The sequence below is a fragment of the Tupaia chinensis genome, unplaced genomic scaffold (genome assembly GCF_000334495.1).
Source record: "Tupaia chinensis unplaced genomic scaffold, TupChi_1.0 Scaffold144702_1, whole genome shotgun sequence".
NCBI classification, from domain to species: Eukaryota; Metazoa; Chordata; class Mammalia; order Scandentia; family Tupaiidae; genus Tupaia; species Tupaia belangeri.
In genome coordinates, this window is record NW_006204563.1 from 467194 (window position 1) to 475073 (window position 7880).

A 7880-nucleotide genomic window follows, 5' to 3' on the forward strand; every position below is an offset into this window, starting at 1 on the left:
TCCAGATACTATTTCACGTGCTCAGGATACAGAGACTTTGTGTAGAAATCCTAATAACAAAAAGATCTCACTGAGTCAGAGACCTGTGCTTAAGTGTAGGTGACTGGAAGGAAGCTTTGCATTAATTTGCTATTATGCCTGAAGTAGTACAGTGGGTCAAAATTGAGAACTTGCAAATAAAATGAATATATATTAGAAGTAAATGTAAAAATACTACCCAGTGTGTCAAAGCAGAGGTAAAATAAATCACCTCAAAGAGACATGACAAGAATAAGACATACCCAGAACTGTTTTTGTTTTTTGTTTGTTTGGAGAGGTTTTTGCTATAGGGTGTGTGTGCTCGCCAGAAAGACAGAGACATAGAGACAGAAAGTGAGAAATCACCCCCGGGGGGATGGCCATGCCGCAATCCCTTTTCCTTCATTCTCCTCTCGGGATCTTGGGCACGCACACACACATGCCTGGCGTGAGTTTAAGCCACCAGGCCTGGGATTCGAACTGTAGTTGACTACATGAGAATTTAGTGATATAGCCATTATGCCAACTGCTGGTCCTGCCCTGAAGTATTTTATATGTATTGTACAACTGGACATATACAAAGAATATGAAGCTCTTAATGGGGATGACATAAGTGAAGAATATGGTGATCTCAAGGGAGACCTAGAGGAAAGGAGGATCTAAGAGGGACCTTAAGGGGGGATTATATAGCTTGACAAATACAAAGAATATGATGATCTTAAGCATACGAAAACCTGCCCATGGAAGGAAAGTTGAGGAAACTTACCCAAAATTGTTAATAGATAAAGCTTATACTATTTGCAATTTGGTCTTAGGATAGGGAGAGAGAAAGAGAGGGGTCAGCTCTGTGGCCTGGTGGTTATGGCAGCTGGGTCTCTCATGACCAGCTGCTTCGTTTGAGTCCTGAACCTGGTAGCTTGAGAAACATGCAGGCAACTGTGCTTGCATGCCTAAAATCCTGAAGGGAGAGAGAGATGGAGGAAAAGGGATTGCTGTGCACCATGGGGTGCTTTCTCCTTTCTCTCTCTCACTCTGTCTCTCTGTGAGAAAGAGACATGCCCTCTGGCTAAAAACAAAAAAAAAACAAAAATTACCCATTAAAAAAAAAATACAGAGAGGGACCAGCAGGTGGCATGGTGTTAAGGAGCTGGACTTCCACATGGCCTATGGCCGTTCAAGTCCTGGATCTGGTGACTTACTTTCTCGCTCTCTCTCTTCCTCTCTCTCTCTCCTGTGAGCACGTGTGCCCTATAACAAATTTAAATAATAATAAGTAAAATTTAATAAATCATTCCTTTTTTAAAAAAAGGACAGATTTACAGGCATATATTGGGTCGTTAGGAAAGTCATGACAATTTTTTCTGTTTTTCTGTGCAAAAATGCATCATGACTTTTCCAATAACCCAATATAGCTTAAAAATTCCAGGGTAGGGCTGACTTCAGACACTATTTGAACTAAGAATTCAGTCCCATTGCCAGGACCAAGTCTTTCCTCTTGCCTCTGCTTTCTGCTGTGTTTCTTCCATTCTCAGGTGTCCTTGGCAGCTCCCTGATTGAATTAAAATAGTTCCTGCTTCCTAGCAATTCTGACAGTTTCGAGGCTTACTGATTCTGATTGTCCTTGTTTCTTTCCCTGTAGATGTCGGGCATACCACAAAAGAGATGTCCTCACGTGTACCGTGGGAGACGAAACCAGACTCTTTCGAGTATTAAAACTGTATAATTTAAGCCTAGATTTCCTGGTTTCCTAGTTCTGGGAGTTATCACTAGATGTTCTTTCTGCCCACCACCCCCAAAAATCTATTTGGGAGACAGGGAATGATAGTTCCCTCTGAGGCATTAATAATAAACACTGGCATCTTAAAAGCTGTGAGAAGTCTTGTGGTGAAGAAGCAAATTTCTAGAATTTATTGAATACACATTATGTTTTACACAGCATGTCATTTTCCTTCATCAAGCCATTGTGATAGGTTTTGGAAAATCGTGTGATAGATTATCTCCAGCATAAAAATAAATGAATCTTGTTATCTTAGTCTATTGCTATTAAATATTTAAATTATATCCTCCCCTCTTTTTAAAAAGTTTCTTTCCTTCATGAAATGGAGGAAGGGGAGGTAGGGTGGGCCATGACAGGTTCTTGTCACACCAAGATACTTCCTATGGCCTTGCAGTGAGGCTCACAGGTGCACCGGGACTGTTCGGGTCAACCTGAGATCTAAGCCATGGTCCTTCCCATATGACTTCAGTACTATGCACAGCACCCCACCATCTGTGGCACTGTGGCTGGGCCAATAATGTTCCCCTTTTTAATACATCAAGTCTGCCAAGCAATCATTTGATTAAATTTGAATTTCTGTGTACATCTGCCTGTGAGGAGAGACAGCCCTAGGCTTGTCCATTGAGAATTCTGGTCTGCATGGCAGTCATACTGCTAATGGTAAATTACTAAATTGGACTTAGTTTTAGACCTCAGACTTAGAATTAGAAGTATTGTGCATTTTCCCTGAGAGAAGGATGAACTGTATGGTAGTAAATTTCGACAATGAACCTTGGCACGTTCAACTAGTTAAGCCTCACTGCAAAGCCACAGAGAGGGCAGCCAGCTACCCCACATTGGCTGTACCCGACTGTCCTTTTGAGAATTTGCCTTGACTTGCAATTTGCTAGTTGCAGGTTATGCAAGGGGTAGGTAAAGCAATGTTCTAATAAACTCAGTGGATCTTGTAAAGGGTTTGAATTTTTTTTTTAAATACTAAAGATTTAATTTATAAATAAAATTTATTTCTCAGGTAAAAGTTTAACTTCTTTTCATTTTAACTGAGTTCTTGGGTGTTATTTTCATAGAAAAGACTTTTAACTTTTAGAAGTAAGTATTGTACTAATTATTTCAAAGTTTTTTTTTTAATATCCTGAAAATTAATTTTGTTCTTTCTTTTCTATTTCTCTGTGTGTGTGTGTGAATAATTTCCTTTTAGGGCTTTTACCTTCATTTATTTGCCTGTATGATAACTTTTTAGCAATTTATCTACAACTTCCAAAATTCCAACTTTTCATACTGCCTAACGTTAGAGTCTATAATTTCTCATTCACTAAGGATTTGACTGGGGCTGACTACACTGGGATTATTTCAGTATTCTTTTATTTTCTTTTTAGGCTTCACCATTAATTTACGATTCTATTGCCTCTACTGTCCGGCCGTTTTCTGTTCTGCTAAGTACTGTGAAATTTGGGAGAAAATGTTTTTCTTCTTTTAGACATGTTTTTGGCAGGTAAAGTTATTTGCCTTGATGTAATATATTTGGTTTACCCACATTAACTTGGCAGCTAATTTTTATCACTATTTTATACTAAACTCATATAATATAGCTCCTGTGTCTCACAGTTATTATCACAGTGTACTTTGCACTGTAATGGTTACTTCATTGCCTCCTATTGAACATAAGCTCCTGAACACAGCAGTTCAATCATAATTCTCTTGATACTCCTTTTATCTAATGTAATACCCAGAACATAAAAATTCTCAGATTATATTGTGAATTAGAGAGTTTTAAAAATAGTTTCTGAGGTTTCTAGCTTTTTTCCCCCCATATAACCAATTTATATTATTAAAATGCAAATTTGGTGTGAAGCCCAGTGTCACAATTGAAATTTCTGAATTTGAAATTCTGTTTGTAACTGGAGGAACCATAGAAAATGGAAATCTATTGGGGCCGACAAGTGGCATGGTGGTTAAAGGTGCTGGACTCCCACATGGCCAACTATGGTTCACATCTCGGACCTGGTTGCTTGCTTTCTCACTTCCTCTCTCTCTGTGTGTGTCTCTCTGATAAAACTGGAAAATAATAATGATAATAATAATAAATAAAGTTAAATAAAATAATTCTTTAAAAAAAAAGGAAATCTATGATAAAATGAAAGCCACTTTCATAAACTAGTAGATGAAAAAACCTGAAGGTCTGTACTATGGACTTCATTTTCTTGAGAGTTTAGCATGTACTCTCACTAATGATTATTCTTTAACTATATGCTGTGATTAAAATGTCTAAGTTAACTAGGATTTTAATATTTTCATTTTACTTTCTTCTCTCTTTGAATTTGAATTGTACTTTGAACCAGGTAGAAGTCAAATACTGATCTGACCAGTTTAACCTTTTTGAGTTTACAATGCTCTCTCTGAAAGAAGAGCTCTGAAATGAGATCCTCAACAATTAAATTAAAATATTAATTATTCTTGCTGTTCTATATGCTTTCAAAAACTGTTATCCAGGAAAATGACCTTTGAAATGAACTATACACACACACAAACACACATACATAGAGGAAAACTTCACTTACAGAATTCTAATTCCATTTTTGAATAAATAATTTAATAATTATTCAAGGATTTCTATGATTACGTAAACCAAACACCCTTAATATTGAAAACTTCACCACAGAGAATATTTTATGATACATTGCATAGTCATATTACTTACCTTATATTTTCTTCCTTTTAAGTATCATTTTTCTTGCCACTAGAAATGCCAGAAGCTTAGCAGCTCATTTCTGTTTAATGATTCACTAAAACACTATGAAAGGAGTTTTGTTCACTGTTGACTTTATCTTATCAGTTGTTGCACTCACACAACTACATGTTCCCTTGATGTGTTTGACCACTTGGGTGAATGGCGTGAGAACTATCAAAATCATTTTCTCTAATCTCCACTAACACTATTGACGCATGTTCTCTATACAACTAAACTGGTACTAGCAATAATCTACTTGTTTAAACTCTCACTAACTCCCTCTTTCACCAACCCCCATGGACTGCAATCGGGGATCAAAGCTATAAAAAGATTTTTATAAACTTCTGTTAAAAATTTTATTATTTTATGAGATTCTCCCCATCATTTGTCACTACCTACCTAAGATCTAAAACTCCCTTTGATGATTCAGCAAAGTTTGAATTAAAGGTGTACAGGGTAGCTTTGTCATATTCTTTTCTATAAATAGATTTCCATATTCAAAATTAAATTGAGAAAAATTATAATTTCTATTATTTATTTTAAAAATAAATCATTACACAGGACCAGCAAGTGGTGTGGTGGTTAAGGCGCTTGGACACTCCCACATGGCCAGCCACGGTCTGAGTCCTGGACCTGGTGGCTTGATTTCTCACTTTTTCTCTCTCTCACTCCCTCTCTCTCTGTGTCTCCCTGGAGTCAAACGAAAATAAGTGATGAATAAATAAAAGTAAATAAAAATTTAAAAAATAAAATAAATCATTACATGCAAAATAATAGCACATTGTAATGAAAAAGTAAAAATAGTTCTAAAAACAAAAATATTTTTAAATATTTCTACAATGTCTAGTTTAACAGACAGATGGATTCTGATATCTACTTCTGAATTTAATCTGTTGCAATATAGTGTTCTGAATTCAGCCTTACTCAGATAGGTAGTTGGAAGGAGAACTATTTTAGTAGCTTTTTCAGATCATCATAACTATCATTTGACATTACACCAAAACTCATCAAATAGTAACTTACTAAATGCTAATTGTAATATGGAATCTGTAATCCTATTACACTTTTTGCACACTAATATTAAAGCTTATCAGTTTAGGGGCCAGCAGGTAGCAAATTTTTAAAAATGTGCAATAGGGCCTGTGTGCTCAACAGAGAGAGAAAGGGAAAGCAAGAAAGCAAGCCACCAGTTTCGGGACTCAAATCACAGTCGTCCATACGGAAGTCCAGTACCTTAACCACTACTGGACTTCTACATGGACAATTGCAGCTTAATTCCCAGACCTAGCAGCTTGAAAATCATGCAGGGCACATGTGCATACATGGCCAAAATCCCGAGAGGAGAATAGAGAAGAAGGGATTGGAGTGTGGCCATCCCCCCCAGATGGTGATTTCTCACTTTCCCTCTCTGTCGAGTGTACATTCCCTATGGCAAAAAAACCTAAAAAAAAAAAAAAAAAAAAAAAAGAAAAAGGGCCAGCAGATGGTATAATGGTTAAGGCGCTAGACTCTCCATGTGACTGACCATGGTTCAAGTCCTGTACCTGGCAGCTTGAAACACACCAGACACATGTGTGGGCATGCCCAAAATCCCGAGAGGAGAATGGAGGAGGAGGGGTTGTGGCATAGTCATACCCCCCCGGGGGGGGGTGATTTTTCACTTTCTGTCTGTCTCTCCAGTGAGCACTTGTACCCTACAGCAAAAATCTCTCAAAAAAGAAAACTTAAAGTAAAAAGAATTTATCAGTTCATCTCGCACTGAATCTTTTACTCATACATAATTTTGTCAACATTAAGCAAAATATTGATTTACTAACTTATGCAATGTTCCAAATGTGAATACACTTCATTACATAAGATCCAAAACCGAATCACATTTGTTGATATCACTACTAGCCTAAGTGTTTGAATATAGGGAACACAGAAAGAATGAATATGAGGAGAATGGAGATGAAGGGGTTGTGGCATGGCCATCTCCCCTTGGGGGGTGATTTCTCACTTTCTCTCTTTCTGTTTCCCTTGGTCTCTTTTCAGGGAACACCCACCTTGTGGAATAAAACAATAACAAAAAAAAAAAAAAAAGAAAAGAAAAGAAAGAAAAAGAAAAGGGGTTAGTTCAGCTTTGGAGTCAAAAACAATTGAACATTTGCTTTTCCTAGATAAAAATGTTCATACTTTGATATGCAGTAAGAGTGCTTTATGTAAAAGTCCCACATAATTACACAGAGTATTAAAAGAACTTGCATTCAAGGGTGGAGCCTGCATAAAAATGATTACACTGCTTCATCAGATTTTATGAAAATATTTTCACGCTTTCATTCTTAATAAAACTGTTTTTGTAACTCTCTTGGCATGCCAGTGAGGAAAACAAGAACTATTAGAAAAATCTGGAGTCATTTCCTTGATTTGTGAGAGCAGTTTGACTCACAATTACAATTTTACTTTCAATGCAATTCTTTTTAAAAAAAATATTTATTATTATTATTATTATTATTTTTAATTCGCTGTAGGGCATGTATGCTCACCAGAGGGAGACACAGAGAAAGAAAGAGAAAGGGAAAGTGAGAAAGTAAGCCGCCAAGTTCAGGACTCAAATTGCAGTTGGCCATGTGGGAGCCCGTGCCTTAACCACTATACCACCTGCTGGCCCTTTCAGTGCAAATTTTAAGGACGTGAAAATGGAAAATAACATTATTTGATTTGATAAAAACTGTTCTGATCTCAGTGACCTGTAAAAGTGTCTGGAACCTACCATATTTAGTGATATCACTTTGAGAACTACTGGTCAAGTGAAAAAAACTTCCATCCAGAGTTAGGAGATCTATGGGGTAGCTGAGCTTTACTGAAATTATAGGTAAATTTCTTAAAATATTAACTTATTAATTTCAGTTTCTTCATATAGAACCTATGAACATGTAAAGGTTCCCTTGGAATAATAACATATTGTGATATTACTGGAAAATATGTCTGTGTGTATATATGTATACACATACATATCCTGTTTATCATTTCACATTATTGTGATTCATAGATATTGCGTTGTTTTTTTTGTTGTTGTTAGTTTTTTTTTGCAAACTAAAGGTTTGCAGCAACGCTCTTTCAAGCAATCCTGTGGGCACCATTTTCCCCAAAGCACATGCTCACTTCATGTTTTTGTGTCAAATTTTTGTAAGTCTCTCAATATTTCAAACATTTTCATTGCTATTGGATCCTTTATGGTGATCTGTGACCACTGATATTTCCTGTTATTATCACAGTTGTTTCAGGGACCATGAACCATACCCATATAAGACGGTTAACTTAATCAATGTGTGCGCTCTGACAGTTCCATCGCCTGGCAGTTCTTCCACCTCTTTC

The 7880-nt window shown here is 36.6% G+C and overlaps 1 protein-coding gene across 4 annotated transcripts in view; it reads right to left on the reverse strand.

The window, feature by feature from the left end:
* PIK3C2G (phosphatidylinositol-4-phosphate 3-kinase catalytic subunit type 2 gamma) overlaps positions 1-4566 on the reverse strand; it is a 469433-nt gene extending 464867 nt beyond the window's left edge. For 2 of the 4 annotated variants that reach the window (XM_027767815.1, XM_006167334.3), the window contains exon 1: positions 4494-4566. The gene's annotated coding sequence lies outside the window, so the exon portion shown is untranslated. The remainder of the gene's footprint in view (positions 1-4493) is intronic. The other 2 variants (XM_027767814.1, XM_027767816.1) reach the window with 2 other exon arrangements.
* Between the last annotated feature and the right edge of the window lie 3314 nt (positions 4567-7880).